The sequence below is a fragment of the Microcebus murinus genome, unplaced genomic scaffold, assembly GCF_040939455.1.
Source record: "Microcebus murinus isolate Inina unplaced genomic scaffold, M.murinus_Inina_mat1.0 scaf002_hap2_Mmur4.0, whole genome shotgun sequence".
Taxonomy (NCBI): Eukaryota; Metazoa; Chordata; class Mammalia; order Primates; family Cheirogaleidae; genus Microcebus; species Microcebus murinus.
The window spans coordinates 169,238-193,533 of NW_027438948.1; positions in this window are offsets into that span (position 1 = coordinate 169,238).

Genomic DNA, 24,296 nt, shown 5'->3' on the forward strand with positions numbered 1-24,296 from the left:
CGGGAGACGGGCAGGCAGGGGGAAGTGCGGATCTGGCTGTGTCCACTCACTGACGGGAGACGGGCAGGCAGGGCGCATTGCGGATCTGGCTGTGTCCACTCAACCACTGGAGACGGGCAGGCAGGGCGCAGTGCGGATCTGGCTGTGTCCACTCGCCCACAGGAGATGGGCAGGCAGGGCGCATTGCGGATCTGGCTGTGTCCACTCGACCACTGGAGACGGGCAGGCAGGGCGCAGTGCGGATCTGGCTGTGTCCACTCGCCCACGGGAGACGGGCAGGCAGGGCGCAGTGCGGATCTGGCTGTGTCCACTCACCCACGGCAGACGGTCAGGCAGGGCGCAGTGCGGATCTGGCTGTGTCCACTCACCCACGGGAGACGGGCAGGCAGGGCGCAGTGCGGATCTGGCTGTGTCCACTCACCCACGGCAGACGGTCAGGCAGGGCGCAGTGCGGATCTGGCTGTGTCCACTCACCCACGGGAGACGGGCAGGCAGGGCGCAGTGCGGATCAGGCGGTGTCCACTCACCCACGAAGGACGGTCAGGCAGGGCGCAGTGCGGATCTGGCTGTGTCCACTCACCCACGGCAGACGGGCAGGCAGGGCGCAGTGCGGATCTGGCTGTGTCCACTCGCTCACGGCAGACGGGCAGGCTGGGCGCAGTGCGGATCTGGCTGTGTCCACTCGCCCAGGGGAGACGGTCAGGCAGGGCGCAGTGCGGATCTGGATGTGTCCACTCGCCCACGGGAGACGGGCAGGCAGGGCGCATTGCGGATCTGGCTGTGTCCACTCGACCACTGGAGACGGGCAGGCAGGGCGCAGTGCGGATCTGGCTGTGTCCACTCGCCCACGGGAGACGGGCAGGCAGGGCGCAGTGCGGATCTGGCTCTGTCCACTCACCCACGGCAGACGGTCAGGCAGGGCGCAGTGCGGATCTGGCTGTGTCCACTCGCCCACGACAGAGGGACAGGCAGGGCGCAGTGTGGATCTGGCTGTGTCCACTCACCCAGGGCAGACGGTCAGGCAGGGCGCAGTGCGGATCTGGCTGTGTCCACTCGCCCACGGCAGACGGGCAGGCAGGGCGCAGTGCGGATCTGGCTGTGTCCACTCACTGACGGGAGACGGGCAGGCAGGGCGCAGTGCGGATCTGGCTGTGTCCACTCACCCACGGGAAACGGGCAGTAGGGCGCAGTGCGGATCTGGCGGTGTCCACTCCCCCACGAAGGACGGTCAGGCAGGGTGCAGTGCGGATCTGGCTGTGTCCACTCGCCCACGACAGACGGGCAGGCAGGGCGCAGTGCGGATTGGCTGTGTCCACTCGCCCACGGGAGACGGGCAGGCAGGGCGCAGTGCGGATCTGGCTGTGTCCACTCACCTACGGCAGGCGGTCAGGCAGCGCGCAGTGCGGATCTGGCTGTGTCCACTCGCCCACGGGTGACGGGCAGGCAGGGCGCAGTGCGGATCTGGCTGTGTCCACTCACCCACGGCAGGCGGTCAGGCAGGGCGCAGTGCGGATCTGGCTGTGTCCCCTCACCCACGGCAGACGGTCAGGCAGGGCACAGTGCGGATCTGGCTGTGTCCACTCGCCCACGGCAGACGGGCAGGCAGGGCGCAGTGCGGATCTGGCTGTGTCCACTCACTGACGGGAGACGGGCAGGCAGGGCGCAGTGCGGATCTGGCTGTGTCCACTCACCCACGGGAAACGGTCAGTAGGGCGCAGTGCGGATCTGGCGGTGTCCACTCACCCACGAAGGACGGTCAGGCAGGGTGCAGTGCGGATCTGGCTGTGTCCACTCGCCCACGACAGACGGGCAGGCAGGGCGCAGTGCGGATCTCGCTGTGTCCACTCACCCACGGGAGACCGGCAGGCAGGGCGCAGTGCGGATCTGGCTGTGTCCACTCGCCCACGGGAGACGGGCAGGCAGGGCGCAGTGCGGATCTGGCTGTGTCCACTCACTGACGGGAGACAGGCAGGCAGGGCGCAGTGCGGATCTGGCTGTGTCCACTCACCCACGGGAGACGGGCAGGCAGGGCGAAGTGCGGATCTGGCTGTGTCCACTCACCCACGGCAGACGGTCAGGCAGGGCGCAGTGCGGATCTGGCTGTGTCCACTCACCCACGGGAGACGGGCAGGCAGGGCGCAGTGCGGATCTGGCTGTGTCCACTCACCCACGGCAGACGGTCAGGCAGAGCGCAGTGCGGTTCTGGCTGTGTCCACTCGACCAAGAGAGACGGACAGGCAGGGCGCAGTGCGGATCTGGCTGTGTCCACTCGCCCACGGCAGAGGGGCAGCAGGGCGCAGTGTGGATCTGGCTGTGTCCACTCACCCACGGCAGACGGTCAGGCAGGGCGCAGTGCGGATCTGGCTGTGTCCACTCGCCCACGGCAGACGGGCAGGCAGGGCGCAGTGCGGATCTGGCTGTGTCCACTCGACCACTGGAGATGGGCAGGCAGGGCGCAGTGCGGATCTGGCTGTGTCCACTCGCCCACGGGAGACGGGCAGGCAGGGCGCAGTGCGGATCTGGCTGTGTCCACTCACCCACGGCAGACGGTCAGGCAGGGCGCAGTGCTGATCTGGCTGTGTCCACTCGCCCACGACAGAGGGGCAGGCAGGGCGCAGTGTGGATCTGGCTGTGTCCACTCACCCACGGCAGACGGTCAGGCAGGGCGCAGTGCGGATCTGGCTGTGTCCACTCGCCCACGGCAGACGGGCAGGCAGGGCGCAGTGCGGATCTGGCTGTGTCCACGCACTGACGGGAGACGGGCAGGCAGGGCGCAGTGCGGATCTGGCTGTGTCCACTAACCCACGGGAAACGGGCAGTAGGGCGCAGTGTGGATCTGGCGGTGTCCACTCACCCACTAAGGACGGTCAGGCAGGGCGCAGTGCGGATCTGGCTGTGTCCACTCGCCAACGGCAGACGGGCAGGCAGGGCGCAGTGCGGATCTGGCTGTGTCCACTCGACCACTGGAGATGGGCAGGCAGGGCGCAGTGCGGATCTGGCTGTGTCCACTCACCCACGGGAGACGGGCAGGCAGGGCGCAGTGCGGATCTGGCTGTGTCCACTCACCCACGGCAGACGGTCAGGCAGGGCGCAGTGCGGATCAGGCGGTGTCCACTCACCCACGAAAGACGGTAAGGCAGGGTGCAGTGCGGATCTGGCTGTGTCCACTCACCCACGGGAGACGGGCAGGCAGGGCGCAGTGCGGATCTGGCGGTGTCCACTCACCCACGAAGGACGGTCAGGCAGGGTGCAGTGCGGATCTGGCTGTGTCCACTCACCCACGGGAGACGGGCAGGTAGGGCGCAGTGCGGATCTGGGTGTGTCCACACACCCACGTGAGACGGGCAGGCAAGGCGCAGTGCGGATCTGGCTGTGTCCACTCACCCACGGGAGACGGTCAGGCAGGGCGCAGTGCGGATCTGGCTGTGTCCACTCACCCACGGCAGACGGGCAGGCAGGGCGCAGTGCGGATCTGGCTGTGTCCACTCGCCCACGGCAGACGGGCAGGCAGGGCGCAGTGCGGATCTGGCTGTGTCCGCTCGCCCAGGGGAGACGGTCAGGCAGGGCGCAGTGCGGATCTGGCTGTGTCCACTCGCCCACGGGAGACGGGCAAGCAGGGCGCAGTGCGGATCTGGCTGTGTCCACTCACTCACGTCAGGCGGTCATGCAGGGCGCAGTGCGGATCTGGCTGTGTCCACTCTCCCACGGCAGACGGTCAGGCAGGGCGCAGTGCGGATCTGGCTGTGTCCACTCGCCCACGGCAGACGGGCAGGCAGGGCGCAGTGCGGATCTGGCTGTGTCCACTCACCCACGTGAGACGGGCAGGCAAGGCGCAGTGCGGATCTGGCTGTGTCCACTCACCCACGGGAGACGGTCAGGCATGGCGCAGTGCGGATCTGGCTGTGTCCACTCGCCCACGGCAGACGGGCAGGCAGGGCGCAGTGCAGATCTGGCTGTGTCCACTCGCCCAGGGGAGACGGTCAGGCAGGGCGCAGTGCGGATCTGGCTGTGTCCACTCGCCCACGGGAGACGGGCAGGCAGGGCGCATTGCGGATCTGGCTGTGTCCACTCGACCACTGGAGACGGGCAGGCAGGGCGCAGTGCGGATCTGGCTGTGTCCACTCGCCCACGGGAGACGGGCAGGCAGGGCGCAGTGCAGATCTGGCTGTGTCCACTCACCCACGGCAGACGGTCAGGCAGGGCGCAGTGCGGATCTGGCTGTGTCCACTCGCCCACGACAGAGGGGCAGGCAGGGCGCAGTGTGGATCTGGCTGTGTCCACTCACCCACGGCAGACGGTCAGGCAGGGCGCAGTGCGGATCTGGCTGTGTCCACTCGCCCACGGCAGACGGGCAGGCATTGCGCAGTGCGGATCTGGCTGTGTCCACTCACTGACGGGTGACGGGCAGGCTGGGCGCAGTGCGGATCTGGCTGTGTCCACTCACCCACGGGAAACGGGCAGTAGGGCGCAGTGCGGATCTGGCGGTGTCCACTCACCCACGAATGACGGTCAGGCAGGGTGCAGTGCGGATCTGGCTGTGTCCACTCGCCCACGACAAACGGGCAGGGAGGGCGCAGTGCGGATCTGGCTGTTTCCACTTGCCCACGGGAGACGGGCAGGCAGGGCGCAGTGCGGATCGGGCTGTGTCCACTCGCCCACGGCAGACGGGCAGGCAGGGCGCAGTGCGGATCTGGCTGTGTCCACTCGACCACTGGAGATGGGCAGGCAGGGCGCAGTGCGGATCTGGCTGTGTCCACTCGCCCACGGGAGACGGGCAGGCAGGGCCCAGTGCGAATCTGGCTGTGTCCACTCACCCACGGCAGACGGTCAGGCAGGGCGCAGTGCGGATCTGGCTGTGTCCACTCGCCCACGACAGAGGGGCAGGCAGGGCGCAGTGTGGATCTGGCTGTGTCCACTCACCCACGGCAGACGGTCAGGCAGGGCGCAGTGCGGATCTGGCTGTGTCCACTCGCCCACGGCAGACGTTCAGGCAGGGCGCAGTGCGGATCTGGCTGTGTCCACTCACTGACGGGAGACGGGCAGGCAGGGCGCAGTGCGGATCTGGCTGTGTCCACTCACCCACGGGAAACGGTCAGTAGGGCGCAGTGCGGATCTGGCGGTGTCCACTCACCCACGAAGGACGGTCAGGCAGGGTGCAGTGCGGATCTGGCTGTGTCCACTCGTCCACGACAGACGGGCAGGCAGGGCGCAGTGCGGATCTCGCTGTGTCCACTCACACACGGGAGACCGGCAGGCAGGGCGCAGTGCGGATCTGGCTGTGTCCACTCCCCCACGGGAGACGGGCAGGCAGGGCGCAGTGCGGATCTGGCTGTGTCCACTCACTGACAGGAGACAGGCAGGCAGGGCGCAGTTCGGATCTGGCTTTTTCCACTCACCCACGGGAGACGGGCAGGCAGGGCGAACTGCGGATCTGGCTGTGTCCACTCACCCACGGGAGACGGGCAGGCAGGGCGCAGTGCGGATCTGGCTGTGTCCACTCACCCACGGCAGACGGTCAAGCAGAGCGCAATGCGGTTCTGGCTGTGTCCACTCGACCAAGAGAGACGGGCAGGCAGGGCGCAGTGCGGATCTGGCTGTGTCCACTCGCCCACGGCAGAGGGGAAGCAGGGCGCAGTGTGGATCTGGCTGTGTCCACTCACCCATGGCAGACGGTCAGGCAGGGCGCAGTGCGGATCTGGCTGTGTCCACTCGCCCACGGCAGACGGGCAGGCAGGGCGCAGTGCGGATCTGGCTGTGTCCACTCGACCACTGGAGATGGGCAGGCAGGGCGCAGTGCGGATCTGGCTGTGTCCACTCGCCCACGGGAGACGGGCAGGCAGGGCGCAGTGCGGATCTGGCTGTGTCCACTCACCCACGGCAGACGGTCAGGCAGGGCGCAGTGCGGATCTGGCTGTGTCCACTCGCCCACGACAGAGGGGCAGGCAGGGCGCAGTGTGGATCTGGCTGTGTCCACTCACCCACGGCAGACGGTCAGGCAGGGCGCAGTGCGGATCTGGCTGTGTCCACTCGCCCACGGCAGACGGGCAGGCAGGGCGCAGTGCGGATCTGGCTGTGTTCACGCACTAACGGGAGACGGGCAGGCAGGGCGCAGTGCGGATCTGGCTGTGTCCACTAACCCACGGGAAACGGGCAGTAGGGCGCAGTGCGGATCTGGCGGTGTCCACTCACCCACGAAGGACGGTCAGGCAGGGTGCAGTGCGGATGTGGCTGTGTCCACTCGCCCACGACAGACGGGCAGGCAGGGCGCAGTGCGGATCTCGCTGTGTCCACTCACCCACGGCAGACGGTCAGGCAGAGCGCAGTGCGGTTCTGGCTGTGTCCACTCGACCAAGAGAGACGGGCAGGCAGGGCGCAGTGCGGATCTGGCTGTGTCCACTCGCCCACGGCAGAGGGGCAGGCAGGGCGCAGTGTGGATCTGGCTGTGTCCACTCACCCACGGCAGACGGTCAGGCAGGGCGCAGTGCGGATCTGGCTGTGTCCACTCGCCCACGGCAGACAGGCAGGCAGGGCGCAGTGCGGATCTGGCTGTGTCCACTCACCCACGGCAGGCGGTCAGGCAGGGCGCAGTGCGGATCTGGCTGTGTCCCCTCACCCACGGCAGACGGTCAGGCAGGGCACAGTGCGGATCTGGCTGTGTCCACTCGCCCACGGCAGACGGGCAGGCAGGGCGCAGTGCGGATCTGGCTGTGTCCACTCACTGACGGGAGACGGGCAGGCAGGGCGCAGTGCGGATCTGGCTGTGTCCACTCACCCACGGGAAACGGTCAGTAGGGCGCAGTGCGGATCTGGCGGTGTCCACTCACCCACGAAGGACGGTCAGGCAGGGTGCAGTGCGGATCTGGCTGTGTCCACTCGCCCACGACAGACGGGCAGGCAGGGCGCAGTGCGGATCTCGCTGTGTCCACTCACCCACGGGAGACCGGCAGGCAGGGCGCAGTGCGGATCTGGCTGTGTCCACTCGCCCACGGGAGACGGGCAGGCAGGGCGCAGTGCGGATCTGGCTGTGTCCACTCACTGACGGGAGACAGGCAGGCAGGGCGCAGTGCGGATCTGGCTGTGTCCACTCACCCACGGGAGACGGGCAGGCAGGGCGTAGTGCGGATCTGGCTGTGTCCACTCACCCACGGCAGACGGTCAGGCAGGGCGCAGTGCGGATCTGGCTGTGTCCACTCACCCACGTGAGACGGGCAGGCAAGGCGCAGTGCGGATCTGGCTGTGTCCACTCACCCACGGGAGACGGTCAGGCATGGCGCAGTGCGGATCTGGCTGTGTCCACTCGCCCACGGCAGACGGGCAGGCAGGGCGCAGTGCAGATCTGGCTGTGTCCACTCGCCCAGGGGAGACGGTCAGGCAGGGCGCAGTGCGGATCTGGCTGTGTCCACTCGCCCACGGGAGACGGGCAGGCAGGGCGCATTGCGGATCTGGCTGTGTCCACTCGACCACTGGAGACGGGCAGGCAGGGCGCAGTGCGGATCTGGCTGTGTCCACTCGCCCACGGGAGACGGGCAGGCAGGGCGCAGTGCAGATCTGGCTGTGTCCACTCACCCACGGCAGACGGTCAGGCAGGGCGCAGTGCGGATCTGGCTGTGTCCACTCGCCCACGACAGAGGGGCAGGCAGGGCGCAGTGTGGATCTGGCTGTGTCCACTCACCCACGGCAGACGGTCAGGCAGGGCGCAGTGCGGATCTGGCTGTGTCCACTCGCCCACGGCAGACGGGCAGGCATTGCGCAGTGCGGATCTGGCTGTGTCCACTCACTGACGGGTGACGGGCAGGCTGGGCGCAGTGCGGATCTGGCTGTGTCCACTCACCCACGGGAAACGGGCAGTAGGGCGCAGTGCGGATCTGGCGGTGTCCACTCACCCACGAATGACGGTCAGGCAGGGTGCAGTGCGGATCTGGCTGTGTCCACTCGCCCACGACAAACGGGCAGGGAGGGCGCAGTGCGGATCTGGCTGTTTCCACTTGCCCACGGGAGACGGGCAGGCAGGGCGCAGTGCGGATCGGGCTGTGTCCACTCGCCCACGGCAGACGGGCAGGCAGGGCGCAGTGCGGATCTGGCTGTGTCCACTCGACCACTGGAGATGGGCAGGCAGGGCGCAGTGCGGATCTGGCTGTGTCCACTCGCCCACGGGAGACGGGCAGGCAGGGCCCAGTGCGAATCTGGCTGTGTCCACTCACCCACGGCAGACGGTCAGGCAGGGCGCAGTGCGGATCTGGCTGTGTCCACTCGCCCACGACAGAGGGGCAGGCAGGGCGCAGTGTGGATCTGGCTGTGTCCACTCACCCACGGCAGACGGTCAGGCAGGGCGCAGTGCGGATCTGGCTGTGTCCACTCGCCCACGGCAGACGTTCAGGCAGGGCGCAGTGCGGATCTGGCTGTGTCCACTCACTGACGGGAGACGGGCAGGCAGGGCGCAGTGCGGATCTGGCTGTGTCCACTCACCCACGGGAAACGGTCAGTAGGGCGCAGTGCGGATCTGGCGGTGTCCACTCACCCACGAAGGACGGTCAGGCAGGGTGCAGTGCGGATCTGGCTGTGTCCACTCGTCCACGACAGACGGGCAGGCAGGGCGCAGTGCGGATCTCGCTGTGTCCACTCACACACGGGAGACCGGCAGGCAGGGCGCAGTGCGGATCTGGCTGTGTCCACTCCCCCACGGGAGACGGGCAGGCAGGGCGCAGTGCGGATCTGGCTGTGTCCACTCACTGACAGGAGACAGGCAGGCAGGGCGCAGTTCGGATCTGGCTTTTTCCACTCACCCACGGGAGACGGGCAGGCAGGGCGAACTGCGGATCTGGCTGTGTCCACTCACCCACGGGAGACGGGCAGGCAGGGCGCAGTGCGGATCTGGCTGTGTCCACTCACCCACGGCAGACGGTCAAGCAGAGCGCAATGCGGTTCTGGCTGTGTCCACTCGACCAAGAGAGACGGGCAGGCAGGGCGCAGTGCGGATCTGGCTGTGTCCACTCGCCCACGGCAGAGGGGAAGCAGGGCGCAGTGTGGATCTGGCTGTGTCCACTCACCCATGGCAGACGGTCAGGCAGGGCGCAGTGCGGATCTGGCTGTGTCCACTCGCCCACGGCAGACGGGCAGGCAGGGCGCAGTGCGGATCTGGCTGTGTCCACTCGACCACTGGAGATGGGCAGGCAGGGCGCAGTGCGGATCTGGCTGTGTCCACTCGCCCACGGGAGACGGGCAGGCAGGGCGCAGTGCGGATCTGGCTGTGTCCACTCACCCACGGCAGACGGTCAGGCAGGGCGCAGTGCGGATCTGGCTGTGTCCACTCGCCCACGACAGAGGGGCAGGCAGGGCGCAGTGTGGATCTGGCTGTGTCCACTCACCCACGGCAGACGGTCAGGCAGGGCGCAGTGCGGATCTGGCTGTGTCCACTCGCCCACGGCAGACGGGCAGGCAGGGCGCAGTGCGGATCTGGCTGTGTTCACGCACTAACGGGAGACGGGCAGGCAGGGCGCAGTGCGGATCTGGCTGTGTCCACTAACCCACGGGAAACGGGCAGTAGGGCGCAGTGCGGATCTGGCGGTGTCCACTCACCCACGAAGGACGGTCAGGCAGGGTGCAGTGCGGATGTGGCTGTGTCCACTCGCCCACGACAGACGGGCAGGCAGGGCGCAGTGCGGATCTCGCTGTGTCCACTCACCCACGGCAGACGGTCAGGCAGAGCGCAGTGCGGTTCTGGCTGTGTCCACTCGACCAAGAGAGACGGGCAGGCAGGGCGCAGTGCGGATCTGGCTGTGTCCACTCGCCCACGGCAGAGGGGCAGGCAGGGCGCAGTGTGGATCTGGCTGTGTCCACTCACCCACGGCAGACGGTCAGGCAGGGCGCAGTGCGGATCTGGCTGTGTCCACTCGCCCACGGCAGACAGGCAGGCAGGGCGCAGTGCGGATCTGGCTGTGTCCACTCACCCACGGCAGGCGGTCAGGCAGGGCGCAGTGCGGATCTGGCTGTGTCCCCTCACCCACGGCAGACGGTCAGGCAGGGCACAGTGCGGATCTGGCTGTGTCCACTCGCCCACGGCAGACGGGCAGGCAGGGCGCAGTGCGGATCTGGCTGTGTCCACTCACTGACGGGAGACGGGCAGGCAGGGCGCAGTGCGGATCTGGCTGTGTCCACTCACCCACGGGAAACGGTCAGTAGGGCGCAGTGCGGATCTGGCGGTGTCCACTCACCCACGAAGGACGGTCAGGCAGGGTGCAGTGCGGATCTGGCTGTGTCCACTCGCCCACGACAGACGGGCAGGCAGGGCGCAGTGCGGATCTCGCTGTGTCCACTCACCCACGGGAGACCGGCAGGCAGGGCGCAGTGCGGATCTGGCTGTGTCCACTCGCCCACGGGAGACGGGCAGGCAGGGCGCAGTGCGGATCTGGCTGTGTCCACTCACTGACGGGAGACAGGCAGGCAGGGCGCAGTGCGGATCTGGCTGTGTCCACTCACCCACGGGAGACGGGCAGGCAGGGCGTAGTGCGGATCTGGCTGTGTCCACTCACCCACGGCAGACGGTCAGGCAGGGCGCAGTGCGGATCTGGCTGTGTCCACTCACCCACGGGAGACGGGCAGGCAGGGCGCAGTGCGGATCTGGCTGTGTCCACTCACCCACGGCAGACGGTCAGGCAGAGCGCAGTGCGGTTCTGGCTGTGTCCACTCGACCAAGAGAGACGGGCAGGCAGGGCGCAGTGCGGATCTGGCTGTGTCCACTCGCCCACGGCAGAGGGGCAGCAGGGCGCAGTGTGGATCTGGCTGTGTCCACTCACCCACGGCAGACGGTCAGGCAGGGCGCAGTGCGGATCTGGCTGTGTCCACTCGCCCACGGCAGACGGGCAGGCAGGGCGCAGTGCGGATCTGGCTGTGTCCACTCGACCACTGGAGATGGGCAGGCAGGGCGCAGTGCGGATCTGGCTGTGTCCACTCGCCCACGGGAGACGGGCAGGCAGGGCGCAGTGCGGATCTGGCTGTGTCCACTCACCCACGGCAGACGGTCAGGCAGGGCGCAGTGCTGATCTGGCTGTGTCCACTCGCCCACGACAGAGGGGCAGGCAGGGCGCAGTGTGGATCTGGCTGTGTCCACTCACCCACGGCAGACGGTCAGGCAGGGCGCAGTGCGGATCTGGCTGTGTCCACTCGCCCACGGCAGACGGGCAGGCAGGGCGCAGTGCGGATCTGGCTGTGTCCACGCACTGACGGGAGACGGGCAGGCAGGGCGCAGTGCGGATCTGGCTGTGTCCACTAACCCACGGGAAACGGGCAGTAGGGCGCAGTGTGGATCTGGCGGTGTCCACTCACCCACTAAGGACGGTCAGGCAGGGCGCAGTGCGGATCTGGCTGTGTCCACTCGCCAACGGCAGACGGGCAGGCAGGGCGCAGTGCGGATCTGGCTGTGTCCACTCGACCACTGGAGATGGGCAGGCAGGGCGCAGTGCGGATCTGGCTGTGTCCACTCACCCACGGGAGACGGGCAGGCAGGGCGCAGTGCGGATCTGGCTGTGTCCACTCGACCACTGGAGACGGGCAGGCAGGGCGCAGTGCGGATCTGGCTGTGTCCACTCGCCCACGGGAGACGGGCAGGCAGGGCGCAGTGCAGATCTGGCTGTGTCCACTCACCCACGGCAGACGGTCAGGCAGGGCGCAGTGCGGATCTGGCTGTGTCCACTCGCCCACGACAGAGGGGCAGGCAGGGCGCAGTGTGGATCTGGCTGTGTCCACTCACCCACGGCAGACGGTCAGGCAGGGCGCAGTGCGGATCTGGCTGTGTCCACTCGCCCACGGCAGACGGGCAGGCATTGCGCAGTGCGGATCTGGCTGTGTCCACTCACTGACGGGTGACGGGCAGGCTGGGCGCAGTGCGGATCTGGCTGTGTCCACTCACCCACGGGAAACGGGCAGTAGGGCGCAGTGCGGATCTGGCGGTGTCCACTCACCCACGAATGACGGTCAGGCAGGGTGCAGTGCGGATCTGGCTGTGTCCACTCGCCCACGACAAACGGGCAGGGAGGGCGCAGTGCGGATCTGGCTGTTTCCACTTGCCCACGGGAGACGGGCAGGCAGGGCGCAGTGCGGATCGGGCTGTGTCCACTCGCCCACGGCAGACGGGCAGGCAGGGCGCAGTGCGGATCTGGCTGTGTCCACTCGACCACTGGAGATGGGCAGGCAGGGCGCAGTGCGGATCTGGCTGTGTCCACTCGCCCACGGGAGACGGGCAGGCAGGGCCCAGTGCGAATCTGGCTGTGTCCACTCACCCACGGCAGACGGTCAGGCAGGGCGCAGTGCGGATCTGGCTGTGTCCACTCGCCCACGACAGAGGGGCAGGCAGGGCGCAGTGTGGATCTGGCTGTGTCCACTCACCCACGGCAGACGGTCAGGCAGGGCGCAGTGCGGATCTGGCTGTGTCCACTCGCCCACGGCAGACGTTCAGGCAGGGCGCAGTGCGGATCTGGCTGTGTCCACTCACTGACGGGAGACGGGCAGGCAGGGCGCAGTGCGGATCTGGCTGTGTCCACTCACCCACGGGAAACGGTCAGTAGGGCGCAGTGCGGATCTGGCGGTGTCCACTCACCCACGAAGGACGGTCAGGCAGGGTGCAGTGCGGATCTGGCTGTGTCCACTCGTCCACGACAGACGGGCAGGCAGGGCGCAGTGCGGATCTCGCTGTGTCCACTCACACACGGGAGACCGGCAGGCAGGGCGCAGTGCGGATCTGGCTGTGTCCACTCCCCCACGGGAGACGGGCAGGCAGGGCGCAGTGCGGATCTGGCTGTGTCCACTCACTGACAGGAGACAGGCAGGCAGGGCGCAGTTCGGATCTGGCTTTTTCCACTCACCCACGGGAGACGGGCAGGCAGGGCGAACTGCGGATCTGGCTGTGTCCACTCACCCACGGGAGACGGGCAGGCAGGGCGCAGTGCGGATCTGGCTGTGTCCACTCACCCACGGCAGACGGTCAAGCAGAGCGCAATGCGGTTCTGGCTGTGTCCACTCGACCAAGAGAGACGGGCAGGCAGGGCGCAGTGCGGATCTGGCTGTGTCCACTCGCCCACGGCAGAGGGGAAGCAGGGCGCAGTGTGGATCTGGCTGTGTCCACTCACCCATGGCAGACGGTCAGGCAGGGCGCAGTGCGGATCTGGCTGTGTCCACTCGCCCACGGCAGACGGGCAGGCAGGGCGCAGTGCGGATCTGGCTGTGTCCACTCGACCACTGGAGATGGGCAGGCAGGGCGCAGTGCGGATCTGGCTGTGTCCACTCGCCCACGGGAGACGGGCAGGCAGGGCGCAGTGCGGATCTGGCTGTGTCCACTCACCCACGGCAGACGGTCAGGCAGGGCGCAGTGCGGATCTGGCTGTGTCCACTCGCCCACGACAGAGGGGCAGGCAGGGCGCAGTGTGGATCTGGCTGTGTCCACTCACCCACGGCAGACGGTCAGGCAGGGCGCAGTGCGGATCTGGCTGTGTCCACTCGCCCACGGCAGACGGGCAGGCAGGGCGCAGTGCGGATCTGGCTGTGTTCACGCACTAACGGGAGACGGGCAGGCAGGGCGCAGTGCGGATCTGGCTGTGTCCACTAACCCACGGGAAACGGGCAGTAGGGCGCAGTGCGGATCTGGCGGTGTCCACTCACCCACGAAGGACGGTCAGGCAGGGTGCAGTGCGGATGTGGCTGTGTCCACTCGCCCACGACAGACGGGCAGGCAGGGCGCAGTGCGGATCTCGCTGTGTCCACTCACCCACGGCAGACGGTCAGGCAGAGCGCAGTGCGGTTCTGGCTGTGTCCACTCGACCAAGAGAGACGGGCAGGCAGGGCGCAGTGCGGATCTGGCTGTGTCCACTCGCCCACGGCAGAGGGGCAGGCAGGGCGCAGTGTGGATCTGGCTGTGTCCACTCACCCACGGCAGACGGTCAGGCAGGGCGCAGTGCGGATCTGGCTGTGTCCACTCGCCCACGGCAGACAGGCAGGCAGGGCGCAGTGCGGATCTGGCTGTGTCCACTCACCCACGGCAGGCGGTCAGGCAGGGCGCAGTGCGGATCTGGCTGTGTCCCCTCACCCACGGCAGACGGTCAGGCAGGGCACAGTGCGGATCTGGCTGTGTCCACTCGCCCACGGCAGACGGGCAGGCAGGGCGCAGTGCGGATCTGGCTGTGTCCACTCACTGACGGGAGACGGGCAGGCAGGGCGCAGTGCGGATCTGGCTGTGTCCACTCACCCACGGGAAACGGTCAGTAGGGCGCAGTGCGGATCTGGCGGTGTCCACTCACCCACGAAGGACGGTCAGGCAGGGTGCAGTGCGGATCTGGCTGTGTCCACTCGCCCACGACAGACGGGCAGGCAGGGCGCAGTGCGGATCTCGCTGTGTCCACTCACCCACGGGAGACCGGCAGGCAGGGCGCAGTGCGGATCTGGCTGTGTCCACTCGCCCACGGGAGACGGGCAGGCAGGGCGCAGTGCGGATCTGGCTGTGTCCACTCACTGACGGGAGACAGGCAGGCAGGGCGCAGTGCGGATCTGGCTGTGTCCACTCACCCACGGGAGACGGGCAGGCAGGGCGTAGTGCGGATCTGGCTGTGTCCACTCACCCACGGCAGACGGTCAGGCAGGGCGCAGTGCGGATCTGGCTGTGTCCACTCACCCACGTGAGACGGGCAGGCAAGGCGCAGTGCGGATCTGGCTGTGTCCACTCACCCACGGGAGACGGTCAGGCATGGCGCAGTGCGGATCTGGCTGTGTCCACTCGCCCACGGCAGACGGGCAGGCAGGGCGCAGTGCAGATCTGGCTGTGTCCACTCGCCCAGGGGAGACGGTCAGGCAGGGCGCAGTGCGGATCTGGCTGTGTCCACTCGCCCACGGGAGACGGGCAGGCAGGGCGCATTGCGGATCTGGCTGTGTCCACTCGACCACTGGAGACGGGCAGGCAGGGCGCAGTGCGGATCTGGCTGTGTCCACTCGCCCACGGGAGACGGGCAGGCAGGGCGCAGTGCAGATCTGGCTGTGTCCACTCACCCACGGCAGACGGTCAGGCAGGGCGCAGTGCGGATCTGGCTGTGTCCACTCGCCCACGACAGAGGGGCAGGCAGGGCGCAGTGTGGATCTGGCTGTGTCCACTCACCCACGGCAGACGGTCAGGCAGGGCGCAGTGCGGATCTGGCTGTGTCCACTCGCCCACGGCAGACGGGCAGGCATTGCGCAGTGCGGATCTGGCTGTGTCCACTCACTGACGGGTGACGGGCAGGCTGGGCGCAGTGCGGATCTGGCTGTGTCCACTCACCCACGGGAAACGGGCAGTAGGGCGCAGTGCGGATCTGGCGGTGTCCACTCACCCACGAATGACGGTCAGGCAGGGTGCAGTGCGGATCTGGCTGTGTCCACTCGCCCACGACAAACGGGCAGGGAGGGCGCAGTGCGGATCTGGCTGTTTCCACTTGCCCACGGGAGACGGGCAGGCAGGGCGCAGTGCGGATCGGGCTGTGTCCACTCGCCCACGGCAGACGGGCAGGCAGGGCGCAGTGCGGATCTGGCTGTGTCCACTCGACCACTGGAGATGGGCAGGCAGGGCGCAGTGCGGATCTGGCTGTGTCCACTCGCCCACGGGAGACGGGCAGGCAGGGCCCAGTGCGAATCTGGCTGTGTCCACTCACCCACGGCAGACGGTCAGGCAGGGCGCAGTGCGGATCTGGCTGTGTCCACTCGCCCACGACAGAGGGGCAGGCAGGGCGCAGTGTGGATCTGGCTGTGTCCACTCACCCACGGCAGACGGTCAGGCAGGGCGCAGTGCGGATCTGGCTGTGTCCACTCGCCCACGGCAGACGTTCAGGCAGGGCGCAGTGCGGATCTGGCTGTGTCCACTCACTGACGGGAGACGGGCAGGCAGGGCGCAGTGCGGATCTGGCTGTGTCCACTCACCCACGGGAAACGGTCAGTAGGGCGCAGTGCGGATCTGGCGGTGTCCACTCACCCACGAAGGACGGTCAGGCAGGGTGCAGTGCGGATCTGGCTGTGTCCACTCGTCCACGACAGACGGGCAGGCAGGGCGCAGTGCGGATCTCGCTGTGTCCACTCACACACGGGAGACCGGCAGGCAGGGCGCAGTGCGGATCTGGCTGTGTCCACTCCCCCACGGGAGACGGGCAGGCAGGGCGCAGTGCGGATCTGGCTGTGTCCACTCACTGACAGGAGACAGGCAGGCAGGGCGCAGTTCGGATCTGGCTTTTTCCACTCACCCACGGGAGACGGGCAGGCAGGGCGAACTGCGGATCTGGCTGTGTCCACTCACCCACGGGAGACGGGCAGGCAGGGCGCAGTGCGGATCTGGCTGTGTCCACTCACCCACGGCAGACGGTCAAGCAGAGCGCAATGCGGTTCTGGCTGTGTCCACTCGACCAAGAGAGACGGGCAGGCAGGGCGCAGTGCGGATCTGGCTGTGTCCACTCGCCCACGGCAGAGGGGAAGCAGGGCGCAGTGTGGATCTGGCTGTGTCCACTCACCCATGGCAGACGGTCAGGCAGGGCGCAGTGCGGATCTGGCTGTGTCCACTCGCCCACGGCAGACGGGCAGGCAGGGCGCAGTGCGGATCTGGCTGTGTCCACTCGACCACTGGAGATGGGCAGGCAGGGCGCAGTGCGGATCTGGCTGTGTCCACTCGCCCACGGGAGACGGGCAGGCAGGGCGCAGTGCGGATCTGGCTGTGTCCACTCACCCACGGCAGACGGTCAGGCAGGGCGCAGTGCGGATCTGGCTGTGTCCACTCGCCCACGACAGAGGGGCAGGCAGGGCGCAGTGTGGATCTGGCTGTGTCCACTCACCCACGGCAGACGGTCAGGCAGGGCGCAGTGCGGATCTGGCTGTGTCCACTCGCCCACGGCAGACGGGCAGGCAGGGCGCAGTGCGGATCTGGCTGTGTTCACGCACTAACGGGAGACGGGCAGGCAGGGCGCAGTGCGGATCTGGCTGTGTCCACTAACCCACGGGAAACGGGCAGTAGGGCGCAGTGCGGATCTGGCGGTGTCCACTCACCCACGAAGGACGGTCAGGCAGGGTGCAGTGCGGATGTGGCTGTGTCCACTCGCCCACGACAGACGGGCAGGCAGGGCGCAGTGCGGATCTCGCTGTGTCCACTCACCCACGGCAGACGGTCAGGCAGAGCGCAGTGCGGTTCTGGCTGTGTCCACTCGACCAAGAGAGACGGGCAGGCAGGGCGCAGTGCGGATCTGGCTGTGTCCACTCGCCCACGGCAGAGGGGCAGGCAGGGCGCAGTGTGGATCTGGCTGTGTCCACTCACCCACGGCAGACGGTCAGGCAGGGCGCAGTGCGGATCTGGCTGTGTCCACTCGCCCACGGCAGACAGGCAGGCAGGGCGCAGTGCGGATCTGGCTGTGTCCACTCACCCACGGCAGGCGGTCAGGCAGGGCGCAGTGCGGATCTGGCTGTGTCCCCTCACCCACGGCAGACGGTCAGGCAGGGCACAGTGCGGATCTGGCTGTGTCCACTCGCCCACGGCAGACGGGCAGGCAGGGCGCAGTGCGGATCTGGCTGTGTCCACTCACTGACGGGAGACGGGCAGGCAGGGCGCAGTGCGGATCTGGCTGTGTCCACTCACCCACGGGAAACGGTCAGTAGGGCGCAGTGCGGATCTGGCGGTGTCCACTCACCCACGAAGGACGGTCAGGCAGGGTGCAGTGCGGATCTGGCTGTGTCCACTCGCCCACGACAGACGGGCAGGCAGGGCGCAGTGCGGATCTCGCTGTGTCCACTCACCCACGGGAGACCGGCAGGCAGGGCGCAGTGCGGATCTGGCTGTGTCCACTCGCCCACGGGAGACGGGCAGGCAGGGCGCAGTGCGGATCTGGCTGTGTCCACTCACTGACGGGAGACAGGCAGGCAGGGCGCAGTGCGGATCTGGCTGTGTCCACTCACCCACGGGAGACGGGCAGGCAGGGCGTAGTGCGGATCTGGCTGTGTCCACTCACCCACGGCAGACGGTCAGGCAGGGCGCAGTGCGGATCTGGCTGTGTCCACTCACCCACGGGAGACGGGCAGGCAGGGCGCAGTGCGGATCTGGCTGTGTCCACTCACCCACGGCAGACGGTCAGGCAGAGCGCAGTGCGGTTCTGGCTGTGTCCACTCGACCAAGAGAGACGGGCAGGCAGGGCGCAGTGCGGATCTGGCTGTGTCCACTCGCCCACGGCAGAGGGGCAGCAGGGCGCAGTGTGGATCTGGCTGTGTCCACTCACCCACGGCAGACGGTCAGGCAGGGCGCAGTGCGGATCTGGCTGTGTCCACTCGCCCACGGCAGACGGGCAGGCAGGGCGCAGTGCGGATCTGGCTGTGTCCACTCGACCACTGGAGATGGGCAGGCAGGGCGCAGTGCGGATCTGGCTGTGTCCACTCGCCCACGGGAGACGGGCAGGCAGGGCGCAGTGCGGATCTGGCTGTGTCCACTCACCCACGGCAGACGGTCAGGCAGGGCGCAGTGCTGATCTGGCTGTGTCCACTCGCCCACGACAGAGGGGCAGGCAGGGCGCAGTGTGGATCTGGCTGTGTCCACTCACCCACGGCAGACGGTCAGGCAGGGCGCAGTGCGGATCTGGCTGTGTCCACTCGCCCACGGCAGACGGGCAGGCAGGGCGCAGTGCGGATCTGGCTGTGTCCACGCACTGACGGGAGACGGGCAGGCAGGGCGCAGTGCGGATCTGGCTGTGTCCACTAACCCACGGGAAACGGGCAGTAGGGCGCAGTGTGGATCTGGCGGTGTCCACTCACCCACTAAGGACGGTCAGGCAGGGCGCAGTGCGGATCTGGCTGTGTCCACTCGCCAACGGCAGACGGGCAGGCAGGGCGCAGTGCGGATCTGGCTGTGTCCACTCGACCACTGGAGATGGGCAGGCAGGGCGCAGTGCGGATCTGGCTGTGTCCACTCACCCACGGGAGACGGGCAGGCAGGGCGCAGTGCGGATCTGGCTGTGTCCACTCACCCACGGCAGACGGTCAGGCAGGGCGCAGTGCGGATCAGGCGGTGTCCACTCACCCACGAAAGACGGTAAGGCAGGGTGCAGTGCGGATCTGGCTGTGTCCACTCACCCACGGGAGACGGGCAGGCAGGGCGCAGTGCGGATCTGGCGGTGTCCACTCACCCACGAAGGACGGTCAGGCAGGGTGCAGTGCGGATCTGGCTGTGTCCACTCACCCACGGGAGACGGGCAGGTAGGGCGCAGTGCGGATCTGGGTGTGTCCACACACCCACGTGAGACGGGCAGGCAAGGCGCAGTGCGGATCTGGCTGTGTCCACTCACCCACGGGAGACGGTCAGGCAGGGCGCAGTGCGGATCTGGCTGTGTCCACTCACCCACGGCAGACGGGCAGGCAGGGCGCAGTGCGGATCTGGCTGTGTCCACTCGCCCACGGCAGACGGGCAGGCAGGGCGCAGTGCGGATCTGGCTGTGTCCGCTCGCCCAGGGGAGACGGTCAGGCAGGGCGCAGTGCGGATCTGGCTGTGTCCACTCGCCCACGGGAGACGGGCAAGCAGGGCGCAGTGCGGATCTGGCTGTGTCCACTCACTCACGTCAGGCGGTCATGCAGGGCGCAGTGCGGATCTGGCTGTGTCCACTCTCCCACGGCAGACGGTCAGGCAGGGCGCAGTGCGGATCTGGCTGTGTCCACTCGCCCACGGCAGACGGGCAGGCAGGGCGCAGTGCGGATCTGGCTGTGTCCACTCACCCACGTGAGACGGGCAGGCAAGGCGCAGTGCGGATCTGGCTGTGTCCACTCACCCACGGGAGACGGTCAGGCATGGCGCAGTGCGGATCTGGCTGTGTCCACTCGCCCACGGCAGACGGGCAGGCAGGGCGCAGTGCAGATCTGGCTGTGTCCACTCGCCCAGGGGAGACGGTCAGGCAGGGCGCAGTGCGGATCTGGCTGTGTCCACTCGCCCACGGGAGACGGGCAGGCAGGGCGCATTGCGGATCTGGCTGTGTCCACTCGACCACTGGAGACGGGCAGGCAGGGCGCAGTGCGGATCTGGCTGTGTCCACTCGCCCACGGGAGACGGGCAGGCAGGGCGCAGTGCAGATCTGGCTGTGTCCACTCACCCACGGCAGACGGTCAGGCAGGGCGCAGTGCGGATCTGGCTGTGTCCACTCGCCCACGACAGAGGGGCAGGCAGGGCGCAGTGTGGATCTGGCTGTGTCCACTCACCCACGGCAGACGGTCAGGCAGGGCGCAGTGCGGATCTGGCTGTGTCCACTCGCCCACGGCAGACGGGCAGGCATTGCGCAGTGCGGATCTGGCTGTGTCCACTCACTGACGGGTGACGGGCAGGCTGGGCGCAGTGCGGATCTGGCTGTGTCCACTCACCCACGGGAAACGGGCAGTAGGGCGCAGTGCGGATCTGGCGGTGTCCACTCACCCACGAATGACGGTCAGGCAGGGTGCAGTGCGGATCTGGCTGTGTCCACTCGCCCACGACAAACGGGCAGGGAGGGCGCAGTGCGGATCTGGCTGTTTCCACTTGCCCACGGGAGACGGGCAGGCAGGGCGCAGTGCGGATCGGGCTGTGTCCACTCGCCCACGGCAGACGGGCAGGCAGGGCGCAGTGCGGATCTGGCTGTGTCCACTCGACCACTGGAGATGGGCAGGCAGGGCGCAGTGCGGATCTGGCTGTGTCCACTCGCCCACGGGAGACGGGCAGGCAGGGCCCAGTGCGAATCTGGCTGTGTCCACTCACCCACGGCAGACGGTCAGGCAGGGCGCAGTGCGGATCTGGCTGTGTCCACTCGCCCACGACAGAGGGGCAGGCAGGGCGCAGTGTGGATCTGGCTGTGTCCACTCACCCACGGCAGACGGTCAGGCAGGGCGCAGTGCGGATCTGGCTGTGTCCACTCGCCCACGGCAGACGTTCAGGCAGGGCGCAGTGCGGATCTGGCTGTGTCCACTCACTGACGGGAGACGGGCAGGCAGGGCGCAGTGCGGATCTGGCTGTGTCCACTCACCCACGGGAAACGGTCAGTAGGGCGCAGTGCGGATCTGGCGGTGTCCACTCACCCACGAAGGACGGTCAGGCAGGGTGCAGTGCGGATCTGGCTGTGTCCACTCGTCCACGACAGACGGGCAGGCAGGGCGCAGTGCGGATCTCGCTGTGTCCACTCACACACGGGAGACCGGCAGGCAGGGCGCAGTGCGGATCTGGCTGTGTCCACTCCCCCACGGGAGACGGGCAGGCAGGGCGCAGTGCGGATCTGGCTGTGTCCACTCACTGACAGGAGACAGGCAGGCAGGGCGCAGTTCGGATCTGGCTTTTTCCACTCACCCACGGGAGACGGGCAGGCAGGGCGAACTGCGGATCTGGCTGTGTCCACTCACCCACGGGAGACGGGCAGGCAGGGCGCAGTGCGGATCTGGCTGTGTCCACTCACCCACGGCAGACGGTCAAGCAGAGCGCAATGCGGTTCTGGCTGTGTCCACTCGACCAAGAGAGACGGGCAGGCAGGGCGCAGTGCGGATCTGGCTGTGTCCACTCGCCCACGGCAGAGGGGAAGCAGGGCGCAGTGTGGATCTGGCTGTGTCCACTCACCCATGGCAGACGGTCAGGCAGGGCGCAGTGCGGATCTGGCTGTGTCCACTCGCCCACGGCAGACGGGCAGGCAGGGCGCAGTGCGGATCTGGCTGTGTCCACTCGACCACTGGAGATGGGCAGGCAGGGCGCAGTGCGGATCTGGCTGTGTCCACTCGCCCACGGGAGACGGGCAGGCAGGGCGCAGTGCGGATCTGGCTGTGTCCACTCACCCACGGCAGACGGTCAGGCAGGGCGCAGTGCGGATCTGGCTGTGTCCACTCGCCCACGACAGAGGGGCAGGCAGGGCGCAGTGTGGATCTGGCTGTGTCCACTCACCCACGGCAGACGGTCAGGCAGGGCGCAGTGCGGATCTGGCTGTGTCCACTCGCCCACGGCAGACGGGCAGGCAGGGCGCAGTGCGGATCTGGCTGTGTTCACGCACTAACGGGAGACGGGCAGGCAGGGCGCAGTGCGGATCTGGCTGTGTCCACTAACCCACGGGAAACGGGCAGTAGGGCGCAGTGCGGATCTGGCGGTGTCCACTCACCCACGAAGGACGGTCAGGCAGGGTGCAGTGCGGATGTGGCTGTGTCCACTCGCCCACGACAGACGGGCAGGCAGGGCGCAGTGCGGATCTCGCTGTGTCCACTCACCCACGGCAGACGGTCAGGCAGAGCGCAGTGCGGTTCTGGCTGTGTCCACTCGACCAAGAGAGACGGGCAGGCAGGGCGCAGTGCGGATCTGGCTGTGTCCACTCGCCCACGGCAGAGGGGCAGGCAGGGCGCAGTGTGGATCTGGCTGTGTCCACTCACCCACGGCAGACGGTCAGGCAGGGCGCAGTGCGGATCTGGCTGTGTCCACTCGCCCACGGCAGACAGGCAGGCAGGGCGCAGTGCGGATCTGGCTCTGTCCACTCACTGACGGGAGACTGTCAGGCAGGGCGCAGTGCGGATCTGGCTGTGTCCACTCACCCACGGGAAACGGGCAGGCAGGGCGCAGTGCGGATCAGGCGGTGTCCACTCACCCACGAAGGACGGTAAGGCAGGGTGCAGTTCGGATCTGGCTGTGTCCACTCACCCACGGGAGACGGGCAGGCAGGGCGCAGTGCGGATCTGGCGGTGTCCACTCACCCACGGGAGAGTGTCAGGCAGGGCGCAGTGCGGATCTGGCTGTGTCCACTCGCCCACGGGAGACGGGCAGGCAGGGCGCAATGCGGATCTGGCTGTGTCCACTCACCTACGGCAGGCGGTCAGGCAGCGCGCAACGCGGATCTGGCTGTGTCCACTCGCCCACGGGTGATGGGCAGGCAGGGCGCAGTGCGGATCTGGCTGTGTCCACTCACACACGGCAGGCGGTCAGGCAGGGCGCAGTGCGGATCTGGCTCTGTCCACTCACCCACGGCAGACGGTCAGGCAGGGCGCAGTGCGGATCTGGCTGTGTCCACTCGCCCACGGCAGACGGGCAGGCAGGGCGCAGTGCGGATCTGGCTGTGTCCACTCACTGACGGGAGACGGGCAGGCAGGGCGCATTGCGGATCTGGCTGTGTCCACTCGACCACTGGAGACGGGCAGGCAGGGCGCAGTGCGGATCTGGCTGTGTCCACTAGCCCACGGGAGACGGGCAGGCAGGGCGCAGTGCGGATCTGGCTGTGTCCACTCACTGACGGGAGACGGGCAGGCAGGGCGCATTGCGGATCTGGCTGTGTCCACTCGACCACTGGAGACGGGCAGGCAGGGCGCAGTGCGGATCTGGCTGTGTCCACTAGCCCACGGGAGACGGGCAGGCAGGGCGCAGTGCGGATCTGGCTGTGTCCACTCACTGACGGGAGACAGGCAGGCAGGGCGCAGTGCGGATCTGGCTGTGTCCACTCTCCCACGGGAGACGGGCAGGCAGGGCGAAGTGCGGATCTGGCTGTGTCCACTCACCCACGGCAGACGGGCAGGCAGGGCGCAGTGCGGATCTGGCTGTGTCCACTCACCCACGGGAGACGGGCAGGCAGGGCGCAGTGCGGATCTGGCTGTGTGCACTCACCCACGGCAGACGGTCAGGCAGAGCGCAGTGCGGTTCTGGCTGTGTCCACTCGACCAAGAGAGACGGGCAGGCAGGGCGCAGTGCGGATCTGGCTGTGTCCACTCGCCCACGGCAGAGGGGCAGCAGGGCGCAGTGTGGATCTGGCTGTGTCCACTCACCCACGGCAGACGGTCAGGCAGGGCGCAGTGCGGATCTGGCTGTGTCCACTCGACCACTGGAGATGGGCAGGCAGGGCGCAGTGCGGATCTGGCTGTGTCCACTCGACCACTGGAGATGGGCAGACAGGGCGCAGTGCGGATCTCGCTGTGTCCACTCGCCCACGGGAGACGGGCAGGCAGGGCGCAGTGCGGATCTGGCTGTGTCCACTCACCCACGGCAGACGGTCAGACAGGGCGCAGTGCGGATCTGGCTGTGTCCACTCACCCACGGGAGACGGGCAGGCAGGGCGCAGTGCGGATCTGGCTGTGTCTACTCACCCACGGCAGACGGTCAGGCAGAGCGCAGTGCGGTTCTGGCTGTGTCCACTCGACCAAGAGAGACGGGCAGGCAGGGCGCAGTGCGGATCTGGCTGTGTCCACTCGCCCACGGCAGAGAGGCAGGCAGGGCGCAGTGTGGATCTGGCTGTGTCCACTCACCCACGGCAGACGGTCAGGCAGGGCGCAGTGCGGATCTGGCTGTGTCCACTCGCCCACAG